The sequence below is a fragment of the Spea bombifrons genome, chromosome 5, assembly GCF_027358695.1.
Source record: "Spea bombifrons isolate aSpeBom1 chromosome 5, aSpeBom1.2.pri, whole genome shotgun sequence".
Taxonomy (NCBI): domain Eukaryota; kingdom Metazoa; phylum Chordata; class Amphibia; order Anura; family Pelobatidae; genus Spea; species Spea bombifrons.
In genome coordinates, this window is record NC_071091.1 from 65,098,515 (window position 1) to 65,109,798 (window position 11,284).

The 11,284-nt window shown below is 41.8% G+C and overlaps 1 long non-coding RNA gene across 1 annotated transcript; it reads left to right on the top strand.

Annotated features, from left to right (window-relative positions):
* The first annotated feature begins 877 nt into the window (after positions 1–877).
* On the top strand, positions 878–1,322 carry LOC128497495 (uncharacterized). Its single transcript, XR_008354320.1, has 2 exons — positions 878–916; positions 1,280–1,322. It is a non-coding gene; the product is annotated as an uncharacterized LOC128497495 (long non-coding RNA).
* Positions 1,323–11,284: the final 9,962 nt, after the last annotated feature.

Genomic DNA, 11,284 nt, shown 5'->3' on the forward strand with positions numbered 1-11,284 from the left:
AGCATGACTGTGTATCTCTAAGTGTGTGTTATTAGTGTGTATGTGTATTAGCTTAAGTATATATGTGTGTAAGCGTGTGTATATTAGCGTCAGTGTGTGACAGGTGCTTGTGAAAAGATAGTGGCGACTGGCGAGCAGAGGACTTGTGGTCTTTCAGGAAAGCTACAAGAGGGAAAAGTCTAAAAAAGAGTAGGACATTTTAAGATATAAAAAGGGAAGTAGGCATTGCTGTAGGAGACCAGAGGGGGAGGTGATCAGGAGGAAAGAAATGTGCATTTGAAAAGGTAAACCATGTCCCGAAAATATTTGGTATTTATACAGGAAAACATGCATATTAAGACAAAATATTAAATAACAAATAATAAACTTGCTTGTAGTTCTGTCAAAGTAGTCCTTATAAGGTTGGGTACCTTTGGCATTTGGTATGTGTGCTCTTTCTTCAAATTTAGTTGCCAAGAGTTTAAGTGCCTTATGCTTGCATTGTTGGACATAATTCACAACATGGTTAGCATTACAACTATTTATTATTATTATTATTATTATCCTTTATTTATATAGCGCCAACGGTTTACGCAGCGCTTAATACAATACATAAATTCAAGGGATATGACAAGACAAGAATCGACAGACTAAGACAAACCGATACATTTGGTGGAGAGAGCCCTGCTCGCAAGCTTACAATCTAGAGGGAAATGGGGTGACAAACATAAGGCATGGAGAAAGGGTGAGAGGTATTGTGGTGGTTGTATCGATGACAAGGAAGTTCTAGCAGCTAAGCTGGTATGCTTCTCTGAAGAAGTGGGTTTTTAGATGTTTCTTGAGTGTTGGGAGGGAGGGTGAATGCTGAAGGTTCCTTGGGAGTAGATTCCAGAGATATGGGGCAGCTCGAGTGAAATCTTGTAGACGGGAAAAGGAAGTGAGGAGGAGAGCCTTAGCCCATGGGAGGAACGTAGGGATCGAGTAGGAGAGTATTTGCTAATGAGGTCAGAAATGTACGGAGGAGCAGTATTATGGATGGCCTTATATGTCAGTACCAGGATCTTAAATTTAATTCTAAAGGTAATTGGGAGCCAGTGGAGGGTTTCACAGAGGGGGGAAGCAGAAGCGACGTGCAAGGAAGATGAGCCTAGCAGCGGCATTTAGGATAGACTGTAGAGGAGAGAGTCGAGACAGTGGAGTGCCAACCAGAAGAGTGTTGCAGTAGTCAAGACGGGAAATGATAAGGGAATGAACCAGGGTTTTTGTGGATTCTTGGGTGAGGAATGGGCGGATACGAGAGATGTTTTTTAGGTGCAAGCGGCAGGATCTGGCGAGGGACTGAATGTGAGGGATGAAGGAGAGGTTTGAGTCAAGGATGACCCCAAGGCATCCTTGGTCATATTTAATGGTTGCTATGACCCCTGGCTGGGCCTGTCATTGGCCAGAGTTCCTAGGCAGTATGAAAAATGAAAATGGTTTATTACTCTTATTTTATTGGTTCTGGGCAAAGTTTTACACTTGAGAAGAAGTACCTTTCTCCTCATTTCTTATGCCTGATTATTTAAAGTAATGTTTTAGCATGTGCAAAATTAATAACATGCAAACTTACTTATTATGAGGGGGATAAGCTAAATGCTTTACAAAGGCATGTTTTATATCAACCTTTTTACATTTTTGCAATGAATTGGTGCCTAAAATTATACTCTTGAAGAAATATTTGTTTGGATAAATTTCTCTAGCAACAATGTTAACAATAAAAAACAATGTTCTCTCCAAGGTACTGCTTAAAATGTATCTGAAAATATTATTTTGATTGACTATACTGTAACATATTAGTAATTTTGCATGTTGAACGCTTGATAGCATGTTGTGAAAGAATATACATCGATTTTACAAAAAGAACCCTTTCTAAATAATATTTTTGAATTGTGAAACAACAATTCATCAACATTTCAAGAGGGAAGGTATTCATTGTCTTTGGGATCCTTTACATCCTACAGACTGGGTGGCCAAATAGATTTCAAGAATGCATTTCTGACAGTTCCCATGGCAACATAATATCAACCATTCCTTTAGTTTCACTGGCAAAACAAGAAATATAATTTCCTTCCAGTCTCTCTTCTGCTCCTCTGTGCTTCACAAATCTCATGGAGCCTGCAATAGCACTTTTGCGCAGCAGGCACATCAAATGAATTATTTATCTAGAAGACATCTTGATGAGGAACAGGAGACAGCTGTCCTACATACAACAATGATTGTAGCTCTTTGTCCAGTCCATATTTTCTAAATCGGGAACAATTCCATTCTCATTCTGCATTGTTTATATAGCAGATTCTTTTGACACATCATTCAAAAATGTAAAAAGGGCTAAAGAAAGAGATCTGGTCAGTATTCATAAAGAAATATTTCCTGTGTCAGCCAGCAAGAACATTGGAAATATTAATTGCATCCATTCAAACAATATTTCCTAGACCCCACCATTACAGATCTCTTGAGAGGTTGAAAACCTGGCATTTATGGAAGAGCCTGAGTTATGTAGAAGTGTTTTCTTTATTGCCATATTCAGTTCAGTCCATGATTTAGTAATATAATTGTATTTGAAGTTCTCTGTTTTTCTGTCACTACTTACTATGTATTTATGGGGGGGGAAAGGGTTTGGTTTAAATTTGTTCAGTGTTCAATTATTCAGGAAAACATTGGACAACAACAATCTAATGTAAGCATCTGTCAACACTTGTGTAATACAATATATAGTCCAAATGCTATATGGATCATACCTATAATACAGTACTAGGTTTTGGGATATATCATTGGCTGCTCAATAAATTACTTTTTTTTAGAAGTTTTTGTTTCATTTTTATCACATTTATTTTCATATAATGAATTTGCTTCCTGACTGTTAGGTTATGACAAAATTCGGATTCAGAAACAAAGTCGGGGGGGGGGTCCAAAGGGGGAGGTCCCTGACTCCTTTTGGACTCACCATTCACTTACAGTAGCATCATCTCAAGGTTTAGGGAGATATAGACTCGATTTTTCACTGCAGCACTCGCACTAGCAGCACTGCACCAATACACACACATTCAGCAGCGTGATATGAGAGTGAATTACTCAAAAAAATAGCACCATTTTGATGAGATAATCCCCGGAGTAAGGAAGATCATGAGGTAGCAGTAATAGTAGGGTATTGAGTAGACACTGACAGAAAGACACTATGATACAAAACTGAATTAGCCCCAATATTAGAAAAAGAACAAAAGAAATGATCCTCTAGAGCAGGCATGTCCAAACTTTTTTTGAAGAGTGCCAGATTTGATGAAGTAGTGGGGTAGTCGAGCCCCGCGAATAGTTACAGGCGCGTCGTGGGCGTGCCACGGTGGCTCGCATGTCATCATGCGTCCACCATGAGTGGCCACCACCAGTGGCAGACCGGCGAGGGACCGCGGCGGACACGGTAGATATCACAAGGACCAGGCTGTTTTTTACTTTATGTATTCTTCGGGACTGTTTTAACACTTTTCGGGGCTCATGTTTAGATGTAATTTTCTTTTAAGAGTGTACCCACACAAGTTATATATTGTTTTTATTTCCCAGGACAAGAAGGGCTTTCTTCGGATACCATTTTATCATATTATCTAATTTCCTTTAAAAAAAATTATAAAATATGATGACAAATTGAAAACAAAACAAATTTACTCGTTTACCTGAAAAATCTTTTTACTCATCCAAATTTTACTCATCTATATGTCCTGAGTTTAGAAATACCCAGTCTTTTTATGTTTGCTTTTTTCTGCAAGTTATTGGGCAATAAGTACAAGTAGTGTTTTGGTATTTCAAAACCATTTTTTCCCCAAAAAAATGGTAATTCTGCTCCATGTGCTATTTGGGGTATTTTTGAAGCTGGCCAATGCAATTTACCCCATCAAACCATATATTTTTTTGAAAACTAGACATCTCAAGGTATTTCAAATGCTAGTATTTTTACCCTTTCCATGCACTAATTCTACTACCACCCTTTGTCAAACTTTGTGGTAGTAAATTATTTTGTGTTTTTTATCACTAAAATTGTGCTTCAGGTATGGATTTACAGGTCCTGATGAATGTCACTGTTACACAACAACCCAATATGTGTTCAGCAATATCCATACTTGGGAACTCTCAGGTTTGACCTGGAGATTGCCAGGTGAGCACTGCTTCTCTGGTTCTCCGGGTCAAGATCCAAATCCTCTGGGTTGCGGGAGCAGGTTCTTGACATGCCCATTTCCCGCCCATTTTCCCTTTAAACGTGGGTGTCTCCCGCTGCGGTCAGCGGGAACTCCCATGAACGTCAGCAGGAACTCCCATTAACGTCAGCTGGACCGCCCACTGACGTCAATGGGCAGTCCTGGCCGCGTCCTACAAGGGAAGGCTCCGGGTAGCCGGAGCTCAGAAGTTCCCAGGTATGGCAATATCTCCCGAGTACAGTGATACCCCCATCCATGGGTCTGTCAGGTTGTTTGGGGGGTAAAACACCACATTTAGGAAGTGAGCAATTTTTTACTTGAAACTTTTACATCTGGTCCTACTGCCCCCGTGTCCTAATAGGGCCATCTTTGAAGCCGGCTAATTCAATTTACCCCATCAGACCATATATTTTTGAAAACTGGACACCCAAATGTAATTCAAATGGTAGTATTTTATCCCTTTCCATGCATGAGTCTACCACTAGCCTTTGTGAAAGTTTGTAGTATTTTTTTCCCACACAAATTGTACTTCAGGTATAAATTTATAGCTTCGGGTATATGTCAAACACCCCAATGTGTGTTCAGCAACATCTCCCAAGTACAGTGGTGTTTGGGGTTAAAAGGCCACTTTTTAGAAGTGCGCTTTTTTCCCCCATTTTGGTCAGTCCGTGCCTATGCCCTATCTTTGAGCCCGGCCACTCCCCCATCAAACCATTCACTTTTTTTTTTAATTAGACACCCCTTCAGTATTTGAAATGCTTTTATTTTAACTCTTTCCATGTCAAGATTTTTGGGAAGATACAAGGCGCACTGAAATCTTACGAGTCGCAAAATCACTCGCAGTGGCAGTTGTGACATCTTGGAGTAAGTGTTCTTCACCATTGAAGTTTAGGAGGCGATCGTTGATAGCCTCCTAAACGCTTTTAAAACAGGTGTCCTCCGCCCTACAAAATTTGAAAATGTAAAAAATTCCCAGAGTAAGCAAGGGGACAGAGAAGCAGCACTAGGCCTGGGCAGGCACTGGAAGACAGACACATCCACCCACTTGATGCAGGAATGATTTTGCATAATATTTGAAAATTTAAAAAATTATCCAGAGAATAAGGTGGAAGACAGAGGAGCAACAGCAGCCACGGTATCCAATGAAATTCAGAGGCCTTTATTGATTCAGAAACAAAAGGGTAAGGTTCCTGACACCTTCTGGGTTCACTTTTCGCTTACAGCAGCACTATCTAAAGGTTTAGGAGATTCAACTTCAATTTTGCACTGCAGCACCCCCACCACCAGCAACAGCAGCACTACATTAATGAAAACACACATCCAACAGCATCCTATGGGAGTGAATTTTCAGACCATTTTCATGATATAAAGAAGGTGACAAGGCAGCAGCAGTAGTAGGGCATAGGGTAGACATTGACAGACAGACACATCCAGCTTCTTGGTAAAAGACTGAATTTTGCCCAATATTAAAAAAAGAAAAACAAGAATTGGCCACCCTAGAGGAAGGACATAGAGGAGCATCAGTGGTAAGGCATCTGGCATGGGCAGGCACTGGCAGATAGGCACAAGAAGACTCTTGGTGCCTGAACGTTTCTTTAAAAATGTAGAGTTCGCCGATCCGTTTCTTAATTACCATATTATAGGCCCCACTTTTCCCCCGCTTAAACTTGAGGTTGCGGCCTATAATCGGGGTTAAGCGTAATTTGTGTCGTCCGACGCCCGGGACATGCATCGCTGCAGGCGACCTGTATCCTCATCTCTGGCAGCTGGGCAAAGTCTGCACGATGCGCTTCCGCCGGGCTTCTATGATAGAGCAACGGCATAGAATCCTCGGCAGATGTGATGAACAGCAGCAGAGGTCTAGGCACATCGCGCAGATGTACATCGGCTGCCCCCCACTAGGCACCAGGGAGTCTGGGGATGCATTGGTAGGTCGGGGGGGGTCAGAGTGGCATATCTGGGGAGCAGAGTGGCATATCTAAGTAAGGTGCATTATGAATTAAGGGGGAACCTTAAAATGGCTATTGGCTTTCCATATATCTGTATATAACCTATGCTGACTATAACAATAATATTAAAATACATGTATTCCTGTTCATTAGATAAAATACTGCTTTACCATTCCACTAACGTGTATTTTTTCTTTAAAAATAAATGTATCTTTAAAATAGCACCAACCTTTAAGGGTGCTGCTTATAATCGAGCCATTAATTAATTAATGGTAATTAAAAGTATGCACTGGTGCTTTTTAGATTGAGTGTGATTTTTTTGTTATGTAACTCTGGTATTACTCTGGTAATAATTTGCTTATGTTTTTTTTCTTTATTATTAATAAACTAAACATTTATTATTGTTAAATGTATACATTGTATACATTGTATATATTAGAAATATATATTTGTTATTAATAGAATGGTAATAAGCATGAATGAATGGTAATTAAAAGAATGCATGGTGCTTTTTCCAGACTTATATTGAACACTTTGATTAACTGCTTTTCATATATATATATATATATATATATATATATATATATATTGCTAAACAGCTTGAAATTGTTCAAAGTGCCTTTTTGCCTTTTTTACAGTAAATCCCAGCACTCCAAACAGCTTCCAATCTTTAGGATACTTTATTTAGAGAAAGCAATGTTTCGGCCAAACTTTGTCATCTTGACAAAGGCCCTGTTTGGCCCAAACATTGCTTTTTTTGTGTGGTCCTCCTGTCATAATGGGAAAGTGGGCGGGGAATGGGGCATGTTGCAATGCCGCTCCCATAGCCCAGAGTTTCCCTTTAGTTACCTGGAGACTGTAGAATCAGAACTTCACACAGGGTCTCCAGGAAAAACCCGGAAGAGTTTCCAGGTATGGTGGCCAGCATGTACTTGTATGTATGGTTGCCCATGATCAGCTCCTCTATCAGCCTTCTGATCAGCATTTTAACCTCCACGTGTAATACTGTTTTTGACTTAACTAAGAGAGGTTGATACTCTTGAATATGATCCCCAAAGTAGGACAAGCAACACCAGTAGTAGAGCACTGGGCCTGGGCAAGCAAACAGTCACTGACGGATGATAGCCACATGCAGCCCCTTGGTGCAGGTCTGAATATTACATAAATTATATTAGACAAATGAGCCCACAGAGTAAGGACGGACAGCTGAACTAGAAACTTAATAAATTTGAATTTTGAGTGCTGGGTAACCTAATTTGGAGAGACTGACTTTCAAGAAAGCCATCTCCACCAGGTGTGAGGAGAGCTGTGTTCTCTGGAGTTGAGTATGTTGCCTGTCAAGGAGAAAACTCTTTGGCTTTGGACACTGGTGGGTGGACATGAAAGTAACTGTTGGGCTACTAAGGAGAGACCTGGTCAGACAACAGTTTTGTGGTCCCAATGACTTAGAGAGTCAGTACTAAAAGGTATGAGCAATTCCTCAAGATAGGCTTTGACTACTTCAGAGGCACTTGTTTGACTTTGGGGAGCTTGGGTGGTATCCACCAAAGTATCAAGGGTCTCTGCCCAAATGGCCACTGTTACAATGGATCTAGTGCATGGGTGCAAGAAATTTGAAATTGGACATATGGGTGGCACTAATGCCACTGCTGCTGGGAATTTCCATTTCAAACTCCTGCATCTCTCCTTCGAAAAGCATGCCCCTTTTGTGTTGCATCTTGTGCACCCTACAGACAAGCATGTCCTTTTACGTTTTGATATTTTTAAGGGCCAACTTGCCCCTAACCTTCATAGAGCATATAATCTGGGTTATCCAAAATGGCTTACATGCAACCTGTAATCCCCTATCAGCCTTCTGATTAGCCTCTCAACCTCCAGATGTCATCTGTAAGACTTAAAATATAGGTAAGGAAGGGAATGAGCTGGCCCAAAGTGGCAGTGTTCTGGCTTAATTTCTCAGTCACATCCCTGAATGGCTTGATGACCTCCACCACCTGCCCCATGAATGCTCATTCTCCTCTGCCCAATGTGCTGGAAATGCCAATGTTCTGCTCAGAGGACATGGAGTGAAGAGCCCGCTGCTGCTCTAGCATTCGCTCCATCGTGTCCAGTGTGGAGTTCCAGCAGGTGACAACTTGCTGACGTAGACATGGTGGGGTAGACCTACCTTCTCTTGCTATATTATTAGCTGCTTGCTCACACTGAGGTGAAAGTGCCCAGCAATCTTAAGGCACTTTTTAATTGATAGTCTACACTGCCAGTCCGTTGGATATGTGCTGCACAACACAAACCCAAAGTCCACATCTTTAACCGTGTTCACTATGTTCGCTGCCTGTCAATAACCCCATTGACATGTCTAGTGCTGAGCCTGCCTATGATCCAATCTACTGCACCAGCATTTTCCTAAGAGCTGCCAAAACAAGCGCTGATGTGTGTTACTCAACCATAAACTAAGCATGGAGTAAGAAGGATTTATAACCCTGCTGCCCTTCTGCCCAGTTCTGCCTCTCCTGTCACCCCGGTACTGTCCTCCAAATATTTGTGCAGCCTTCAGTGAAAGGCACCAATTGTGGTGGCACTGGTAATGGCTTTATTCTGTGCTTCACCATAGAATAGCTTACAAGCAATCGTCGCCTTTGATCTCCCCAAGCCAACAGCACAAGACCCGTCGGTGAAATGAAAATATATTATCTATTTCACACTCCAATGTCCAATTTTGCCACCAATACTGGTGTTGGCCACAAACTGAGATTTTGTGGAAGCCGATTGGTGAAACGCGTTGTGCTGAATACGCCCATTGAGGAAGTGGACACAGAGGAATCCTGAGAGAACTAAACTGTTCCTGCTATAACACAGCATTATTCCGGTCCTTCCCACGGGAGCGTTAAAGTGTTCTTATATAAGAAACTCCATTCCCCAGAAGGGGCTCTATGGGCTTCTCAACAGAGGAACCTATTGAAGAATCCATTTTAATGAATTTAAGTATTATTTAATTTCCGCACATATTGTGGTGTCGTTTGTAAATTTTGCGCAGCACTTTATTTCTTTGTTTTGTGTATTATCCTTTACACACTTGTGGTCAGTGTGTTGGTTCTGCAGCACCAAGGTGCTATACTTGTTTAAGTTGTGTCATTACACCAGATATCTGGCAGTTTCATTTTAAGCGCTGAGTATCACTCTTTCTTTTTCACTTTGTAAATATGCAACTGTCTTAATTTCTACTCAGAAACAGCCATAACAATCAATTAGACCATCACTACATCTAGCTAATAGTTATTTTATATTTTTAAAAATAGTGTTGTATGCACTGCGTCCCACACCAGCTGCACCCCCCCCGCCCCCCCGTCTAGTTGTCTTAACCAGATTGTCTTAAACTTGAAAAAGACCTCATTGAGAGGTCAAAACGTTGTTTTTTTCTTCCTTTAATAAATCTGCCTGACGCTGGAACCCTTGAGTGCCTGGAGCCTTTATTTATCTTTTTGATTAAGCAGAAATATAGACAAATAAATTCAATCAATTTAGGATAGTGCCCTTCTTACACTATCCTTAGCACACACCATAGGAGTTATTCACCCTCATACATAAGGGGTTGGTCCCCAAAATAAGAGGACAGGGACTTTGATGATCCTAACAGTGTAGAGGCTCCATTATAGACAGACACATATAAAGGCACTGAGTATAGGAAGCAAAGCACAGTAGAAGTTGTTGGACACCTATGCAGGTAGTGCAACAGATAGATGCCAGGACAGGAACCACAGGATGCCAGGTCAGGTACATAGAACAGGTAGTCAGCCAAAGCCATTGAGTAAGTTACGTTAGCCGGAGCGAGGTGCGCAACATGAACTACCGTATTTGCTCGATTATAAGACGACCCTGATTATAAGACGACCCCCCAAATCTTAATATTAATTTAGGAAAAAAAGAAAAAGCCTGAATATAAGACGACCCTATAGGAAAAAAGTTTTACCAGTAAATGTTAATTCATTTAATCAATTTTTTTAATAAAAGCTATGATTGAGAAAAATATTTTGGTTTTATTTCCTTCTATTTTCCAACCTGCCCCCCAGTTATTCACATCTGCCCCAGAAATGCCTTATACCCCCTATATGCCACTGTGCCCCATGATATGCCTTTTAACCCTCTAAATGCCACTGTGCCCCATGATATGCCTTTTAACCCTATATGCCACTGTGCCCCATGATATGCCTTGTAACCCTATATGCCACTCTGGCACTTAGAGGGTTAAAATGCATATTATGGGGAAGAGTGGCATATAGGGAGGTTTAAGGCATTTCAGGAGGCATAGTGGCGTATAGAGGGTTAAAAAGGCATTTCTGGAGGCAGAGTGGCATTAAGGGGGTTAAAAGGCATTTCACAGAGCACCCTGCCTCCAGAAATGCCTTATGCCCCCATTTAACACTCCCCCCGCCCCACTTACCGGTACCTCTGAGTCTCCTGTCATGTAGCTGGGGCAGCGTGTAGACACACGCTGCAGCCGGAAGGAGGCATGGCTAGCTGCGGGGGTTGTCTGCGTGCAAAGATCAGAGTTCCCCGGAACTCTGATCTTTGACAGCCGGGGAAGGTCTGCGCGATGCACGCAGACAACCCCCGCTGCTAGCCACACCTCCTTCCGGCTGAAGCGGAAGTTGTCTACGCGAATCGCGTAGACATCTACACGCTGCCCCAGCTGCACACCGGGGACTCTGAAGTACCGGTAAGTGGGGCGGGGGGGTTGAGACAGGAGGATCCAGATCCCCTGCAGCTGCAGATCATAGTCAGACAGTACGGTAATTCGACAGCCGTCTTCTGCGCGGCCCCGTTGGGGAGCAGGGAGACCTGTGATGTGCAGCAGGGGGCAAGCCATGATTGATTCTATGTGATGTGACAGACCCCTCCCATAAAGCAGCGGTCCCCAACCTTTTTGGCACCAGGGACCGATTTTGTGGAAGACAATTTTTCCACGGACAGCGGGTGGGGTGTTTTGGGTTTGATTCAAGTGCATTACATTTATTGTGCATTTAGTTCTATTATTATTAAATTTAAAATATAATGAAATATATTTGCAACTTCCCTGGTTGTCTTTCCATCCATAAAAAGCACATAAAATTGTGCCACTCTGCACCCCAGATATGC